Genomic DNA, 19,502 nt, shown 5'->3' on the forward strand with positions numbered 1-19,502 from the left:
CATAAAAGTCATTAGTAGTCAATATAAGGAATATATACAGTTATATGTCCGTATGTAAATAGTTTTAAGGCAAAAGTTTTGTATAAACAAATGCAAATAACTCGTATAAATCAAAAATAGATAACAATAAACAAAATAAAAATGGCAAAAGTTTGGATTAATCTAAATGCCAAATTGCTTGAATGGAAGAATGTGGACAGAAATCAGAATTAATCTGATTTGTTGCTTTGATTAAAGAAATATTGTGTGGCCGTATGGGGTAATTTACAAACTATTGACATTTTTTCGAAAATATTTTAAGATTTTATTTTTTTTAGCTGCAAAGTAATCCAAGCTTACTGAATATAGAAAAAAATATTTACTTTTTAAATGCCAAAGAGAACTTCTTACATGGTACCATACAGGCCAATATTTCCACATTAACTGCATGTCTCTGAAGTACTTGGTAACTGGCATTGAGCCTTAACTAATCATTAATCATACAAGTAGGCAGCCGATTGGCTTATCTTTATTGTCGTTACATTACTCAAAATAGACTGTAAGCTGAAGGTTTCTTTTACGAGGCATTTTATGAAGCTTTACTTATGTTCAGGCATGTCGTCAGAAGCTTGGCAATCATGTGCAGTTTAAGACACTTAATTCAAAACTATAATAAAGACCACAAGAATATAATAGCTTTTAATTTTATGCCGCTGATATTTCGGCCATAAAGAATTTTATTGTTGCACTCAAGGTTGCATACTTGTATAGCATATGAATTGTGTGGATGCATTTTTTTCACGATTATTGTATTTCATTGAAGTTTATGGGCAACATGACCTGTTAAAAGTCTCCATTCGGACTCATGCATAAGCCTAGAGCCTATTATAAATGTCCTCTGACAGCAGGATTTGTTTTTTAGCAATTTTTTTCCATTGATTTCCCACTGAAGTTAGTTCAGGGTCGGGAAATAACTACTTCCCAGACATCGCATATTCCTTAGAATATCTTTCTATTGTTAATTATTTTCCAAATTTTATTTTTTATAATATTTTACGAATAATAAATATTCCTTCTCACAGATAACATGACCAAACACATTATTCATCATCTACTTTGATCAAACCTAAATGATAACAAGAAAAAACGTTAACTTCGGCTGTACCGAAGCTAATATACCCTTCACAGGTGCATTTCTTTTAGTAGCTATGTGTTTAAGCAAATCTAAAGACGTAAGAAAAAGTAAGTAAAAAAAAAAGAAAACATTTTACTAATTCTTTTTAGCCGGATTGTTTGCTAGAAACATTAAGGTTATCTAGTTAACCGATCTGAACAATTTCTTTGGAGATTATTACTTTAAGCAGTAATCCATGCCAAATTTCGTGAAGATACCTCGATATGTAGTAGATATGTATGTAGTAAAATGCGGAAGTTTTCCATACAAGCCATTGATTCCGATTGTTCAGTTTGTATGACAGCTATATGATATAGTGGTTCCGACAAATGAGCAGCTTATTGTACAGAAAATAACATCTGCAAAATTTCAAAAGGATATCTTAAAAACTGAAGGACTAGTAGTATATATACAGACAGGCTAAATCGACTCAGTTCAACCTACTGATCATTTATATATATACTTTATAGGGCCTCCGACGCTTCCTTCTGGGTGTTCAAACTTCGTGACAAACTTAATATACCCTGTTCAGGGTATAATTAGAAGCCTGATATTTATATAGGAATTAGATTTGCTTTTTAGGTTCTTCGAAGATCTCCAAAAGGTGTAGACGGGTCTTCCTGCCCCATACCAACCATTTACCACTGCTAAACACTAAACTTTCCACATATAACTAATATATAGCAAAGTTGTTGGATCCATAACCCCTATAAGCTAAACAAATTTTGAGACCTTGATGTGTAGTTGTCTATAACAAGATTTTGTCGAAATATCTTTGATTAAAAAAACCACTTGTCATTAGCTGTTCTGACGCAATCTAAAGTTACTATTAATAATCATGAATTTGTGTCCATGCCAGGGTTTTTATTTATATCAAGTATAGGGATTATAATACACTATGCGCTAAAACTCTACTTTAGTTCAGATACATATGCGATTTCACTTTTTTAATATTTGTTCCGGTTTCTTTACAAGTATCAATTTAATACGATTTGTTTTTTTTTTAATTTCAAGTGTAATAAAAAGTTGTATGTGTTTCCGCCCGGGATCGAACCGGGGGCCTTCCGCGTGTTAGGCGGATGTGATAACCACTACACCACGGAAACAGTTGGCAACCCTGTGCCACGAGTATAACTTCATATCTTTTGACCACTAATTTTTTAAATAAATTTTAAGAAGATTATTATAATTTTTCTCTTAAAAAAATAAAAAGTACGCACCGATTATTTAATAATAGACTAATTATTTAATACTAGACTTTTTTAAATACAAGAATAATAATAACACAATTTTAGACATAAAATATACAATATAATACAATGTAGAAATTTATTGTACTCGTAAAAGTCTGTATTTGATATATGAATGCAATGATTTAATAGTAAAGTACATACTACCCTAATATAATACATGATTTCTCAAGAATTAATTATATTAATTATTTTTATTACTTTTATAAATTTTAATTTAAGAAAAAAATTTAAAAAATTTTACTTGTTTCCGCCCGGGATCGAACCGGGGGCCTTCCGCGTGTTAGGCGGATGTGATAACCACTACACCACGGAAACAACTATACCCAACTCGTCAAAGTGCTCTTACAAAAATGTTAGTGGTATGAGTAGTGTGAGAGATTGAGTATCATTTTTCACCACATGGTGGAATACTTGTTTATTTTCGAAAACTCAATAGTGGGCATTGTTGGATATATTAGCAAAAATGCCTACTTAAAGTATTAAGCATAAACTATTTATTGCATTTAAATAAATTTAACAAAGTAAACAGATGAATTGTGACAGTATTTCTTTGTTGTACGAAAAATTTAAGGAAATTATATTAAAATAATCAAAAATATCTAGCTATATAGTGCATTTAGAAGGTGTTTTCGTTCTATTGAATAGAAATGAGAATGCTCAACTTTCAGAGAATTTCTTTTAAAGACACCTATTTCTCAGCATCGGTCATGAAAAATTCGAGCAGGTTTCACCACGCCAAATAAAGAACGTCTGACAGCATAGGTTCTTTCAGATAATAGTCCAATTTTTTTTTCTTTCATACAATTTGGAAACTTAAATGAGTATGATTTGCGGTCAGAGTGATAAAACAAAACAATAGAGACCGACCGATTAATCGGCCTTGGTATCGGCATCGGCCAGTATCGGCTACAAAATTCAGCATCGACATCGGTATCGACATCGGCCATATTTGGCCGATTCTTAGCCGATTCTTTCTACTTCTTTCGGATCACACTAAAATAATTTTTTTTTTACTTTTTTGATTTCTTTAAAGCATAAAATTTGAATTCTTCTGTTTACCACATAAAACACAGATTAAACATTTGACTAAACTAATAATTCATCACGATGATAATTTAAGTCTAGTATAAAGAAATTAAATAATTTTGCATGAAATTGAAGGTTTTATTTAGCACTGCTAGAAAGATTCGATTCGATTCAGTTTTTTTAACAACATTCATACAGCATTCGTAACTAGGAGAGTCTATTTTTAAAAGTTCTCCATACACAGGATCATGTAATAATCACTTGGTGCTGGCCAGGACTATAAGGTACATTCAAAAGAACATCCCAAACAAGCTTCCGAAGTTTCTATCATGACACTATCCCCATGTGACGCCTTTCACAATGCGAGATATAAATGTCAAAAGTCATCTCTTTGAAAATATTTCGGATTCTTTTTACTAGACGTACTATTTTCGATTATAGACCTTAATGCTCATATTTGTCCTTAAAGTAAAGAGCTATATTTCTGATTCGCTTTGAGAAAACGCGAATAATTTATTTTTTCTATCAACATACAGTGGAACTTTCATAACTTTCGAACTTCTATAACTCGAAGATCTCCATAACTCGATCATTTGAATAGGCAATAGCGTTTAGAAGCCAAATTTCATACAAATTTCCTTCCCTAACTCGAATTTCTATAACTCGAAGATCTCCATAACTCGAACTTTTGAAGTGGCAATAGAAGGCAATTTTCATACAAATTTTCTTCCACAAATCGAACTTTTTGGTCAGGGCATAATACTAAATTTAAAATTTTTATATCGAGGTAGAATTTAAGAAGAGTCCCTCTATATCTTATGGAGGCGAACAAAAATATGATATTACACTTATGAATTGCATAAATCATGTAACAAAGGCATGAGATACAAACGTCAAGAACCAAACAATTGCAAAATGCAACAAACAAAAACATGTTTTAATGTATTTAAATAAAACTTTTTGCGAAGTAAATAAATAAAACTGGGTATAAAGCTAAATTTTACTGCTTTTTGAAAAATTATATTTTTAATGAAAATTCTATAACCCGAAATCTCTCTAACTCGAAGTTTTTTTGTGGATTATGATGATTCGAGTTAGAGAAGTTCCACTGTATACCTTATCATAATAATTAATTTAGTTTTGAATATTAATTAAATGAATCATCATATGAACTGAGTTGTTTACTTATTTTGTGATGTTATTTGTCTTTGTTTTTTGTTACTTTACTAATTTACTAAATAAAGTTGTTGATGAAAGAATCGGCATCGGCATCGGCCGATTCTTTGCCAACTGGCCGATTAATCGGCATCGGCCAAAAATTTGGTATCGGTCGGACAATACAAAACAATGTATTGTCATTGTCATGAAGAAGTCTCAAACGATGTAGATGACATTGAAACAGTTCCAACTGATTTTCGAACAAATATAAAATTATCTTGAACTAATCTGAAGATAAGTGTTCTTGACTTTGAGGTTATGCTCTAAAACCTCTATCATTGAACTCTTTTGTCATTAAGGTGTTCCTTTACAACTATAGATACTTTAGAGAACATTCTTCAGGAGAATGTAGTTTTGAAAGAGAACTATAGCTTTAAATAAGCTTTAAGCAACTATATTCGGTCAGCTTCTGGGTTATTTAAAAGTTAGTTTTACCAAGAGATTGATGTATTCTCTTACAGTTTGAGATCAAATGGCAACTCCAATGACCTTGACTGTTTGCATATCATAGCGTCAGACAGCTATTTACTGTTTCTTTTCGAGCCAATCTCTTTTTTGAGAGGGTGTCATATTATTTGGAAATTTGTTCCCGGATCTACAAGATATTTTAGATGAGGATTTGATAGTATAAATATTATAAAACCATATTAACTGTTATAAAATACCCAGTAGACGCTTACATAGTCTACATACGACTACTGCTTCCTAGACTAAGCTTTATATATGTATGTACATATGCATACTCCCCAACGTCCCCTTCTCCAAAAGCATACTTTTCAATTTCAATTCACGCACGCAGCAAGTACTTAACAACAATTACAAATAAACTTCAAAATCCTTGCAGCTGAGCTTAGCTTCGCACTTTGTCTTTGAAATTACATACGTGAGTGAATTTAGCGTTGAGTCACCCTCACAACGGTGAGTTATTGACTGGTTGACTGTTACACTGGTGACTTGAGGCGACGCGCTGCATGTGATGTCACGAGGGCGACTGTCAGCACCATATGCTTCTCTGCTTTTCAGCTTTTCTAATTTGCGCTAATCCATTTGAAACGAATCAAATGAAAAATCGAAAGGATAATAAATTGGGCGGAAAGAAAACAAGCTGATGCAGCTAAAAAAGGAGTTAAATACATGATAACTAATACAGGTTAACAGGAGAGGGAAATACAATAAGACATATGAGCAAATACAATGTTAGAATTATTTGCGAGTGTGCGGAAGTGGAAGTGGAAATTTTCGCTGCACAATAACAACTTCAAAGCTAACTTTGTCAAGACTATTTAAATTTGAAGTAAACAAAGTGACTTCACAGTGCCATATTGAAGACACATATGTTCGTGTGTGTTGTTGTTGTATTCTGGGTGAGCTGCAGCTGCAGGTTGTTGTAAGAAGCCTGCGCTACTTGCAGCAGGATTTGCTTAACAAGCCAAAGGTAAACAAGCTGTGCGTTTGAAATGAAAAATAAGCGTGTAAATTCACCGTTAGTTGGTGGGAATGTGAGCATGTGGGTGGGAATTACCTCGGCGGTGAAGGAGTTAACACCCTTAGCACAAGATAAACTTCATCAAGCAGCTGATGACAAGTATGAAAAGCTGGTGAGTTGAGCTTGAAGTTGCATGACAAACACACACACTCGCACATTGCCACACAGACATTGACATTGAAGCAATTCCCCCTCACTGTTGAAGCTCATATATTGTCGTATGCTTGTAATAATATTTAAATACGCGCACACATTGACAATGCAAATGAAATAACTGTCGGTGGGGGAGTGAGTGCTTCTTTCTTATTTTCAACAAATGTCTTTAGAGCGTCTTTTGTTATGACGCTCATATAAATAGTTATTTCTACATTTTGACAGCAGTTGGAGTTGTTAACACGCGCAAACACATATTTCAGTACTACCTCAGCATTTAATTTCACTACCCTCACACTTATTATCTTACCCTGCACCTTTATTATTTGCCATTGGCAATTGTGAGCTGCAGCTTAATTAAACTTTTCAACTTTATTTGTCTCTTGCAGAAATATTTACACAATTTACAAGTGGTGCGTTCGTTAGGGGAGACTTTGGAGACTTTTTAAATAAAAGGATTAAAGATTTTGAACTCGAAAGGCATACTTGTATATAAATTAAAGAACTTATTGGGTCTACTAATGTATATAAAGATATTCGAAAACTCGCCACCTTCCTAAAATTCACTCCTATATGGAGAACCTGAAAAAACCTGGTCAGCTTGAAATTCCATAGACCTCACTGAGGAAAACCTAAAACAGTGTTAAACCCAGTAATCTTGAAATTTCAGTTCTTTGACGGAGGTCCAACATCAAATTACCGACAATAACTTATTAAATTAACAAGGTGAGATCCAAGTAAAAAGATCTCTCAAAACTGGAGCTATTCTTATTCAAGCTACATATATAATCTTTGACTTAACACTTAAATTTGATCTTGGATACAGTTGCTATAATATTTAAAAGGACTTTCAATAATAATAAGCGCTACAAAAGTAGCAATATTCTTGATACTACGGGCACTTCTTTGTCTCACTGGCATGGGAACATTTTGTACTGTGCCTGTGGATTCATATTTTTCCATTAGACGCTCAATTGTTGAACTAACAGGACGATTATGACGACCATAAATTGGACGAATTCTCTTCGCCTTCCTCCAAACAACTTTGGCAACTAGCATCTGACTTGATCCCTATCCTCACCGCGAGTGTGTTTATTGGGCTCTTACCAGTAAGCACTCAAATGATCGCGGTGGGATCAGTCTTACTGAGCGACAGTAGCTGCAAAGGCCGTTTTCGATCCACTGTGAGATAGAAAGACCTCGCTACTGCGCAAGTGCTGGTTGTTCACCAGCGCCTGACGAGCTCACTCAAAGACAGTGTGTCCAGCGCTCTGGCGCAAGTGAACCAGGGACTGCCCAACTTCGGCGTTAATGTTGCTACGGTACCCTCTATTGCAAGCTGATCTGTTTTGCATTTTCCAGCGATTCCGCGGTGACCGGGTACCCACACAAGTCTAATTTTAAAGAAGTTCGAAGCTACTGATAACGATGTTAGGTACTCCCTTACTAGCTTAGAGCGTGCTGTCATCGAATCCAAGGACAGTATCGCCGCAAATTGGGAACTGAAATTTCATTCAAGTGTTTTCCCTATATGTGTTATAGTTTTCCCCAGTACAGTCGAATTGAAGAAATTTAAATAAATCAATTTGCTGTTGATACTGGAGAAAAGAGGAACTCCAGTTGAAAAGATGAAAGTTATCCGGAATATAAGCAGTTACATTATAGCCTACTGTTTCCTCTGCCATCAAATCTCGCATTATCAAATCATAGATGACAATCGAATCGAAATTAGTTCGAGAATCCTTGATAGTTCGGCCATTGACGTCACGGTACATAGTTGTATGAGTAAATTTACTTTAACTGCTGTATCTAACCTATGGTAACACTTCTTGCGGTTTATCACAGCGTTTCACATGAAAGTATGAAGATTTAAACTACCAGGTTCAACTCTTGTTCACATTTGAATAATTGCTTTCGAAAAAATTCTGATTACTTCTTACTTAGTTCCTTTTGGAATAGAAAAAGAGAGAAATGAAGTAAAAACGAACTTATTAATGAAGATGATGAATAAGAGGAGCTAATCTCAATAAGAATTTATTTGTAACTTTCTGCGATCACAAGTTTTTTCCAACAAACGAAACGAAAGAGCTTCTGATTGAACCTTCGAATAGGACACATTATTAAATATATTCATCCCAATAGATAAGAGTCATCTTTGGTCTATCGTAAATATTCCTTAAAAAACCTATTTCATATATAAAAGAGGTATAATTTTGCTTCAGCGGTAAAATGGAACTGTTCATTTATAGTGTAATATAAACAAAGTAAGTCTTGAAGCCTCGCTCTGACTCTTTCCAGCAAGGAAGTAAGGACCGTGAATCTGAAACATTATTTTTCGTAAGAGGAAAGAGCATTTGAAGATCATAAATGCATTTGAAGAATGCTAAAAAACACAACATTAAGGAATAATAGATGGTTCACTCTTCATAAAAACCTCTTTAGTTGAAAAAAAAAAATTACAAATTCTTGTCAATAAAATTTAAGAGTTTTATTTAATCAATCACAGAAAGTGTAAATATTTTTTCAGTCATCCCAAAATACAATACAAGATTTTGATAAATGCAATTTCTTGAGTAAATATTTTTTCTGCCGCCACGTGTCATGCAGCCGACAGGAGACATAACACATCTCGAGTGCAAAGAACCACAAGCAGCAAACCCAAATTACCGAAACCGTTAAAAAATGCGCAGCTATTGTTTGCAGATGAATTGCAAACGTTAAAAAGACTCTCTCTCCGCAGTGACATTACTTACAAATTATTTATTTAACAACAATAAAAGCCTAACCAACAGCGCTGATGCTTAAGCTGACACTGCGGACGCAGTCCATTGTGGTCACGTGGCGCATTTGGTGTGTTAATTTTTGCAAATTATACTAAAATTGGTAGGGCGGTTTTGAAAGAAAGGAGAGAAGACTTCGATGTTAGGAGGTAGAAAGAGATAGCACTATGCGAAGAATGATAAAGTGAAATGAGGGGTTTTACCGTCGATGAAGGAGCATCTTTAGAGGTTAGGTTGATAGATTAAATTTATATTTTGATTATTTTCAAATATTATTTTCTCATTTCATAATGTCAACTAAGCGCTGTTATTAGAAGTATTTGTTTAAGTATTTCTTTTTCACTCAAATAACTGTCTACAATTTGAGGTGTCGACTCTAATTAAAATCTAGTTAACAATGGAAGAAGGTCGAATGCAAGAAGCTAAGTGCTCTTCGCACAACCACTCAAAACTCGCCGAAAGGATTCCTATACACTCTGGACCAGCGTAGGTCAGCACATACTAGACACACAAGGACAAGGCAAAAAGTCAGTTGTTTAAATCAAAAGCAGTCCGTTTAGTCTAGTCGCGAAGTGGAGACAGTTTCTTTTCAATTTGTTCACTCCACTCCATTCATAGCATTAAGGCTCCGTTCTTTCTTCGCATAAGTGCAGCAACCCATTGACACCAACTTCAATGCGCTCATTAGCAACGTCAACTTCGGCAAACCATACAATTTCACTGCAAAACAACAATAAAAAAGCAACAAAATTGGCGGCTTACAAACTGTCACGCTGTAGAGCTAGTCTATTTCTTATTGTTGTTGCTGAAGTTTCAAATAAAAATAAGAGAAATAAAAATTAAAAAATTTCCAACTGTAAATACGAACAAAAATGCGCGCACATAAAATTACAACAAAGTTTGTAGTTACATACAGACAAACAAACAAAATTGCAACAATGAAATTGTTTATTTTTATTTGTATTTTTTTAGGTTATGTGCAATGGCAACTTCACAAAAAAGTGTCGGCGAACAGCACAAAAAAAAAAACAAAGGAGCCAGCGTCACGTTGAAGGTCATTAACATTTTCGCAGAATTCGCAAATATTTTTTTCCTTTCCTACCTTCGTTGATCTTTCAACCTTTTGTTGCTTTGAAAAAAAATTAAATATTTACTTGGTCATTGTTGCGATTGGTTATTGTGTAAAGGCCTTTTTTTTGCTGGCTCATTGGGTGTCTACAGAAATTGCGTACATAAAAACTTTTTAATGTTTCCTAATAGAAATAACTTTTAAAATTTTATTTATGACTAGCTTTTTAAGAAAAAAAGAGTAAACAAATAATTTAGATTGCAAAAGAAATAAAAAATATATAAATAACGGTACAAATATACCAAAACAAAAAGATCGAAAATATTTGAAATCCAATTTGATTTTCAAATTTTCATAATATTTGTTCAAGTGTAAAAATAACTGTTTCCGTGGTGTAGTGGTTATCACATCCGCCTAACACGCGGAAGGCCCCCGGTTCGATCCCGGGCGGAAACAGATACACTTTTTTTTATATTTTTTTAATATTTATTTATTTTCTAATATTTTCTATATCGATTATTTATTTTGTTAGTTACTATTAATAAAGACTTTAGAATATAATATTAATCAGTACAAGGAGTAATGAAATCGGGCTTCATCAAGTAAGAGCTATGGAAGAAGGAGGGAAGGGTACTGCTACAAATGTTTGGGCTGCGCCAAGGGAAGTCATATCTTGGTTGAAGTGAACACGTACAAAAAGCTTCTTAGTCTCCCTAGAGTCAAATTATTATTCCGAGCTCTTTAAAATGCTGGAACTAGAGGAGGTAAAGTGAGCAAAGGAAACACACAGTAGATCAAAAGTCGCTGGCTAATCCTCAATTCTCTTCTATCTATATGTATATCTTTAGTTGTGATATTACCAAATTTCGAAAAAGTTCTCTTCCTCCCCAAGTAAATTCAATACCTCTTCCTTAATTATTTTCTAAAGTGGAGAATTTGTGTTGTCACACTAAAAATTGGTAAAACCTACTGTTTAGGATTGCACTAAACACTCAAATGAAACACGATTTAAATAATTCACAAATTTATTAGGTACGCTCTAAGTACCATGCGATCACCTGAATATGCAGTTGAATAATGAACAATCAAGAAGGATGATTTATGCTTAAGCTATGCTTATATAGAAAAATGAGGTGTAAGAGAATAAACATAAGTAATAAGGTTGTTCTTGTAAACGGCGTAATGGCATGACCCAAGCAACGGTAGAATGGTGTGACATGCCAAAGCATAAACAGATCATCTGATAATAGTGATGCCAGATTGCGCACAGTAAAACCTAGATTAATTAAACTTAGTTCTGATATTTAACATTCCTCCCCGGCTGAACCGTCAGGGTTCAGAACTTGTGGATTTGGATCGATAAGGCGACAAATCTTCTGCACTGGTCGTTGGCAGTGGTGTTTTAGAAAAAGTCCTTCAGGTGTACGCTTGTCACTGTTGTATTCGACAGATACTATTCGTACCAATCCGTCATCTCCTGGGTGAACTTCTGTTATGCGTCCTATGCGCCAATGGGTGGGGGGTAAATTCTCATTTTGAATTAAAACGATATCTCCCTGCTGTAGATTCTCACGTCGTCGTTCCCATTTCCGACGAGCTTGTAGGCTAGATAAATATTCTCGGTTCCAACGCTTCCAAAAGTGCTCGAACATTTTCTGCAATTGTTGTGAATACAAAATACGATTTTCTGGAATATCTGCAACAGGCGGCTCTGGTCTGGAATTGATCGGTCGACCAATGAGAAAGTCGCCAGGTGTGAGTGCGAAGCTACCACTTGGATCGTCGTGAAGGGGAACTAGTGGCCGGGAGTTTAAACAGGCTTCAATCCTGACGAGTAAAGTACTCAGTTGATTGAAGCGTAAAATTTGACGACCAATTGTGCGATAGAGATGCTTCTTTGCGGAACGTACAGCTGCTTCCCAAAGGCCTCCATGATGGGGAGCGGCTGGTGTTATGAATTTCCATTGTGTGCCGGAAGATGCTATATGCTGGGTTGCATATAAATTTCTCCAATCTTCTAGGTCTTGTTTCATAACTCTATTAGCACCTACAAATTGAGTTCCGTTGTCGCTATAAAGTACTGAACATATACCTCGTCGGCTTATGAAGCGGTCAAACACATCGATGAATGCTTGCGTTGATAAATTTTCAGCAAGTTCAATATGCACGGCCTTCGTAGCCATACAAATAAAAATCGCACCGTATGTTTTAGAAATAGTGGTGGATCGCTTTCCTCCGTGACGGACGTTGAAAGGACCACAATAGTCCAACCCGGTATGGGTAAATGGTGGAGTTACCGTAACCCGTGATCTAGGAAGTGATGACATCTGTTGCTGCTGTGTTACTCGTGTGTGTCGACGACATACGACACACTGATGAAGATATGACTTGACCATCTGACGTGCATGCAGAATCCAAAATCTCATGCGTAAGTACTGCAACATCTCCTGTATCCCACCATGAAGACAGCATTTGTGAGCATCTGCTACGAGAAGTTTGGCTAAAGAACAGGTATTTGCAAGAATGATGGGATGTTTTTGTTCATATGGTAGTTCGGAATTTGTCAACCGACCTCCTACTCGGAGTATACCTTCTTCATCCAAGATTGGGTTCAATGGAAGCAGTTTGCTCGAGGAGTCGATGCTAGAATGAGACTTGAGTGCTCTGATTTCAGATAGATACATATTACCTTGACTTTGACGAATATGGACGATCAATGCCCACTCTTTCTCTTCAGCAGTAATTACTTCATTTGAACGTTGACTCCTCAGTGACGGAATAAAACGACGAATTCGTGCAGTTGTGTTCAATAATGCACTCAATCGGCTAAATCTTGCTACCAAAGGTATTCGCTCGGCTCTAAAGGATGTCAATAGCAAACCTGTTCCAATGCCAGCGCCAAGGTGTACCTTTAACGGCCGGCTCTCTCCGGTTAAAATTTGTTGTTGCTCAGCTGTGAGATTTGGTAAGGGTGGTGATGATGAATCACCAAATGCGTGGATGAGGGGTGGTCCCTTCCACCAAAGTTCGTTCTCTCCGATGGCGACCGGTGTGATTCCGCGGCTCGCGCAGTCGGCTGGGTTGTATTCTGATCGAATGTGGCGCCACGCGCTCACATCCGATTTTGCTTGTATGGAAGCTATGCGATTCGCTACATACTGTTTCAATGAAGACGGTTGTCGTCGAATCCAATGGAGGACAATCGTGGAGTCGCTCCATAACGTGTAAGCAGTGTCTTCTAACTGCAAAGCACGACGTATGTTATTCATGGTTGTAACCAATAGCTGGGCTGCAGAAAGCTCTAGACGAGGGATCGTCATTTCTTTCAGTGGGGCAACTCTCGTTTTCGCCGCGACTAGTGCTGTATTGGATTCTCCGTCAGGACTGGTATTTCTCAAGTAAATAACTGCCGCGTAAGCTTTGGTACTTGCATCGCAAAATCCATGCAACGTCGTTACAGAGTTCTCCCGGATTCCTAGCCATCGAGATATTTTGATTCTCTCGAGAGCATGTAGACTGTTCCGATATTTCATCCAAGTCTCGCAAAGTTCAAATGGTAATGGCGTATCCCAATTCAGTTTCGCCAGCCACAGATTTTGAACAAAAATCTTGGCGGTAACGACAACTGGTGCCAACATACCCAATGGATCATATAGTCTCGCTATATCACTCAAAACAATCCGTTTAGTAGGAACTGTGTCAAAGTTACATACCTTAACCTTGAAAAATAAGGTGTCTGTACTAGGATTCCAGCGTAGGCCCAATACCGTTGTGCTGGAATCGCTAAAGTTAATCTCCGATGCTGGTGCCTTAGAGCCGCTGATTCCTTCCAGGGTCTGGACGCAGTTGGAGTTCCACTTATCTAACTCAAATTTACCTTGTTGAAGAATGGCATCTACGTCATGTGCACGGTTGATGGCCAGTTCTGTCGTATGTACACTTTCTAAGTAATCATCTACATAAAAGCTATGAAGGATGCTGTCCCGTGCTGCGGCTCCCCGGCTGACGTCAGCGATCACTTCCCAATTGTCATAGGCACACTGTCTCAATGTCCTAATCGCATTAAAAGGCCCACTTGCCATACCATATGTCACCGTTTTAAGTTGGTAGGTCCGCAAGGGGTCCCTTGGAGACTCTCTCCAAAGGATCTGTTGCCATTTTCGATGTCTGGAATCTACCGTGACTTGTCGAAACATTTTCCTTATATCCGCTGTAAGAGCTATTGAATACCGCCGAAATCGATGCAGTATGTCAACTAAGTTGTCTTGTAGTTGTGATCCACACATTTGTGTATCGTTCAGAGATACACCGTTCGTAGTTTTAGACGAAGCGTTAAACACTACTCTGAATTTGGTCATAACAGCATGGTGAGGGATGTAGTAACAGTTATCCAAGTCAACCTGATTACCACCTATCGCCTCCATGTGCCCCAAATTAACGTATTCCCTCATGAATTGAATGTATTTATCTCTCAATGTATAATCATTTGCCAATGTCCGTTCAAGTTTCAAAAATTGTCGAAGTGCTGCAGGATGTGAGTTTCCAAGTTGAGGAGCGTCAGCTCGAAATGGAATCTGCACAATGTAACGACCATCTGGATGTCTCGTAACTGTATTCACAAAAATTTCTTCACATGCGTCCACTTCTGGTCCGATGCTGTTGACAGGTTCTTCGATTTCCCAGAATTTCCGTAAGAGATGATCTGTAGAAGAATCATCGTCGTGCAAGCCAGCAAGATATGAAAATGAAGTTGGTTCCGACACGTTCGCCGCTGCTGGACCTAGTACTACCCAACCTAGACGGGTGTGTAGTGCACACGGTTCATAATTTGAACCAACAATAACGTCGTTTAGGACAATAGAAGGCCATATGTCTGCTCCAATGAGTAGCTCTACAGAACCTGGTGTAGCGAATTCAGAATCTGCCAAATGAAGACCTCGTAGATGATGATTCGTCCGAGTGTCTACAGTGGTTGCAGGAGTCATAGACGTGATTGAGTCAATGACATAAGCATTGAAATTGATTTGAAATTGCCGATCCGCATGAGACTGCATACTGACACCGACCATGCCCTTGGTCCGTGTTGAAATACTTTGGTCAATACCTTCAACTTGAAGCTCGCAAGGGGTTCTATGAAGATTTAAAACGGTTACTAACGATTCACAAACGAAGCTCACCTGAGAACCCATATCGCAGAGTGCGCGACATTCTTGCACATTACCCTTAGAATCAGCAAGTAGCACTCTTGCAGTTGCTAAGAGAACGGTCCGGTCACTCTGTGCGAGAAATGACTGGACCTCGCCGGTTGGTCATTGTTGTCGAGGAAGTACTTTAGGCGCCACCATTGGCACCGTAGCTGACGTACCAGGAGTGTATCTGGTATGGGTACCCACGATGTCCTTCTGCTGTGACCTTCTGCATAAGAGGGTATTATGTTTCTGCTGACAATTGAAACATAGCCCAGATGAACAGTCGCGAGCGCAAAGACCAGGTCTGAGGCAATTAAAACATAAAGTTGCGTGCTTCACTAGCTCCCAACGTTTCTCTACTTCAAGATTGCGAAATTTATTGCACCGTACAATACGATGATTCTCATTACAAGACGGACAAGTTGCCATATCTGAAGATGCTGACGAGTGAGGCATTCTTCCGCTGTTTGTTGTCAAATGCGCCTTCACGATTCTAGTTGATACGCCTTTGCTGTGAGTATTCGCAGTAACTGGCAGGTTGGCTGCGCGCCGTTCCACGAACATTATTACGTCTTCCATCTTCGGGATGTCATTGGTTTGTAGACTCATTCCCCACTCTGTACGGGTAACCACTGGTAGTTTCGGTAGTAGCAATGGTACGGCTAGGGCATCCCATTGTTTCACTGGTACGTTCATCATTTCAAGCGCTCTGAATGAATTACGAACACAGTCCACGAAGTTTATCAACGTATCTCTAGACTCTGCTGGCTGGTACGGTAAGTCTAACATATGCTGAACATGATGCTCGGAAAGAGTACGTGGATTGTCGTAACGTTGTTTGAGCTGAGCCCAAACTTCTTCATACCCACCTGTGTATAAGCCACCTACTAACGGAACGTTTTCCGCCTTCACATATTGCCGTAATTTTCCGAGTTTATATGTGGGCTGCAAATCACTTCTGTTGTGTACAAGCGTCTCGAACATATCCTTGAACGCCAACCAATTGGCGGGCTGTCCATCGAAGCTCGGAATTGAAACAGGGTCCAACCGCATGTCTGGTGCTTGACTGTACACCTGGTTGGGAATCTCACTATACGTTGACATCTTACGCTTTAATCTGATGCAAATGTTGTTAAACGTCTCCTCCGTTGAAGCTAGGAGATCGTCGTGATCTACCATTTCACCTTCATGTGCGCTGGAGACGAGTGCAAAATGATTGTCCATGAAACGAGTGAAATGTTGGCGAGCGCTACATAAGAGCTGTTCACTTTCGACACAGTCTGGATTGTAGCTTTCCGATTGGATTTGTGTCCATATGCGCAAAATAGATGTACGCGCTGATGTACGTAAATTTAATGCCGACATATTAAAACCACAATTAACCTTAACACGTTCCTCACAGGAGGCACCAAAAATGTTTAGGATTGCACTAAACACTCAAATGAAACACGATTTAAATAATTCACAAATTTATTAGGTACGCTCTAAGTACCATGCGATCACCTGAATATGCAGTTGAATAATGAACAATCAAGAAGGATGATTTATGCTTAAGCTATGCTTATATAGAAAAATGAGGTGTAAGAGAATAAACATAAGTAATAAGGTTGTTCTTGTAAACGGCGTAATGGCATGACCCAAGCAACGGTAGAATGGTGTGACATGCCAAAGCATAAACAGATCATCTGATAATAGTGATGCCAGATTGCGCACAGTAAAACCTAGATTAATTAAACTTAGTTCTGATATTTAACACCTACTATTTCGAACTATAATTTTATACTCTTGCAACCTAGTTGCTAAAGAGAGTATAATAGTGAACTGAACGAGTTAGATATATGGTTATATATATCAAAATGAGCAGGATGACGAGACGAGTCAAAATCCGAATGTCTGTCTGTCCGTCCGTCCGTCCGTCCTAACTTCAGTAAAAATTGAGATATCTTGTTGAAACTTGGAAGACGTATTTCTTGGCACCATAAGAAGGTTAAGTTCGAAGGGCGTAATCAGACCACTGCCACGCCCACAAAATGGCTTTAACCGAAAACAAATAAAGAGCTATAACTAAGGCATAAATTAGGATGAAGGGGCATATGTGGATGTAATTTTTTTGGGGAAGTGGGCGTGGCCCCACCCTAAACTACTAAAGCTATATCAAGGGAACTTTCTAGAGTCGTTTCTTTTAGATACTATCTTATACAGTCCAAAATAGGAGGAATAGGATTATAACCACGCCCACCTCCCATACAAAAGTAATTTTGAAAACTTCTAAAAATGCTTTAATTCAGTAAGGAAAATCTCCAGAAACCTTAAAATTCATTATAAAAATGGCACAGAAGAGCTGCACTCAAAATGGTATTCAAAATTTTAAATGGACGCGGTTTCGCCCATATCTCCGAAACTACTCGACCAATTTCAATGAAATTCGATTCGTAATATTTCCCTGGCATTCCAATGATTTGGTGTAAAAATAGGTCAAATCGGTTTACAACCACGCCTACTTCTCATATACCAGAACTTTGAAGTCAATCTGAATCGTTTACTTTACAATCTATAAATCAAGCTCTAGTGAAGATATAGGAACAGAATATAGGCAAAAATACTGCACTTAAAGAGTGGCATCGCCCTTCTAAAAATTGTCGAAATCGGTTTAGTTTTCAAGACCGAATTATCGAATATGAAGACCTCAGTGTTTCTAAACAAATTTACCGAAAATATAGGTGTCTTTTAGATATTTTGAAAAAATTCGGAGGGAATATTTTTTTCCAATAATATGTCTCCGTGCCAAATATTAGTGAAATCGGGTCATAACTTCCCTAGCTCACATATACCTAATATTGGGGTTTTCAAACTTTCAATGGACTTTATACTTCTACATATATTACTTGTTCTTGTTAAATTAATCCGGATAAATAGCACTTTTGCTACACTTATGAATTATAAGTAAATACATATGTACTATTTGAAACAGGAAATACCAGATGTAACATACATTTAAATACATAAAATCGCATATTCATATTTGTATAACAATATTAAATTAGTTAAATCATTGAATTGGTCACGAAATCTCTGAATTTTTAATAAAATTTATTTTACCTCAATTTTTTGTAATCACACATACTTACTTATGTAAGTGTAAGAGCACATTAGTCTACTGGTCACTGTGTATGCCTCTATTTAACTTTATTTTATTTTAAAATTACTATTATTGATATAATGACATACTTTAATACGATTGTTGTTGCTCTTGTTAGGGAATTTAACAAAATAATTTCAACAAATTGTGTCGTGTTGATCGTTCTTGGCTGGGTATAAATCCGAAATCTGGTTATATAGACCCTACCATTGTGCATAGCTACTTTGCTACTCATTTACATCTAGTCTCCCAGCGGTGTATTTTTTCCATTCGGAGCTTCTTCTTTTAGATATGTCGTGCCATTGCGAAGTTTCCTCTGGGAATCATTTAGCTTTGGAATCATCATCTTGCCTTAAATAAAAAATAACCATAATACAGGGATCTAATCCTTGAACATCTGCCAATTGCAATCTGTCTCCGGGATTTCGATTAATTTCATTACGAGTACATACTTACTCGCAGCCAACAAGTAGTCATAATATGCCATCGAACTATTGAAGTTAAGCAAATACCGTAACTTAATGATATGTGACTGGTTCTGATGATAGGTGTTCTTGGTTCATTTCTTCCCTTGTAACCATACTTTTATATATATTTTATACTTTGGAACCATTCTGAATATTCAAAGTCCTTTCCAGATTGCGAATAACTATAACATCAATTTAAAATTAATTTTTATTAAAAACAATCAAAAAACCGTTATCTGAAGGTTCATACCATAAATAACTGTTTCCGTGGTGTAGTGGTTATCACATCCGCCTAACACACGGAAGGCCCCCGGTTCGATCCCGGGCGGAAACAGATTTACTTTTTTTATTTGTTTTCAACTTATTATAAATTAATTGAAATAAGGTTTGAAGGTAGTTGATAATATTTGAGAATATGTTTATATTTTTTACTTTCTGTTGGTTTTAAATCAATATCCAAAGCTTTTATGCGATTCCGTTAATACGTTTAATAACTGTTTCCGTGGTGTAGTGGTTATCACATCCGCCTAACACGCGGAAGGCCCCCGGTTCGATCCCGGGCGGAAACA

The 19,502-nt window shown here is 37.0% G+C and overlaps 5 non-coding genes across 5 annotated transcripts; 3 read left to right on the forward strand and 2 right to left on the reverse strand.

The window, feature by feature from the left end:
• Positions 1-2,186: 2,186 nt before the first annotated feature.
• Positions 2,187-2,259, reverse strand: Trnav-aac (transfer RNA valine (anticodon AAC)). The gene has a single exon. It is a non-coding gene; the product is annotated as a tRNA-Val (tRNA).
• A 389-nt stretch (positions 2,260-2,648) lies between these two features.
• Trnav-aac (transfer RNA valine (anticodon AAC)) lies at positions 2,649-2,721 on the reverse strand. Its single transcript has one exon. It is a non-coding gene; the product is annotated as a tRNA-Val (tRNA).
• Positions 2,722-10,521: 7,800 nt separating this feature from the next.
• Positions 10,522-10,594, forward strand: Trnav-aac (transfer RNA valine (anticodon AAC)). The gene has a single exon. It is a non-coding gene; the product is annotated as a tRNA-Val (tRNA).
• An 8,600-nt stretch (positions 10,595-19,194) lies between these two features.
• On the forward strand, positions 19,195-19,267 carry Trnav-aac (transfer RNA valine (anticodon AAC)). Its single transcript has one exon. It is a non-coding gene; the product is annotated as a tRNA-Val (tRNA).
• A 162-nt stretch (positions 19,268-19,429) lies between these two features.
• On the forward strand, positions 19,430-19,502 carry Trnav-aac (transfer RNA valine (anticodon AAC)). Its single transcript has one exon. It is a non-coding gene; the product is annotated as a tRNA-Val (tRNA).

The sequence above is a fragment of the Zeugodacus cucurbitae genome, chromosome 3 (genome assembly GCF_028554725.1).
Source record: "Zeugodacus cucurbitae isolate PBARC_wt_2022May chromosome 3, idZeuCucr1.2, whole genome shotgun sequence".
Taxonomy (NCBI): domain Eukaryota; kingdom Metazoa; phylum Arthropoda; class Insecta; order Diptera; family Tephritidae; genus Zeugodacus; species Zeugodacus cucurbitae.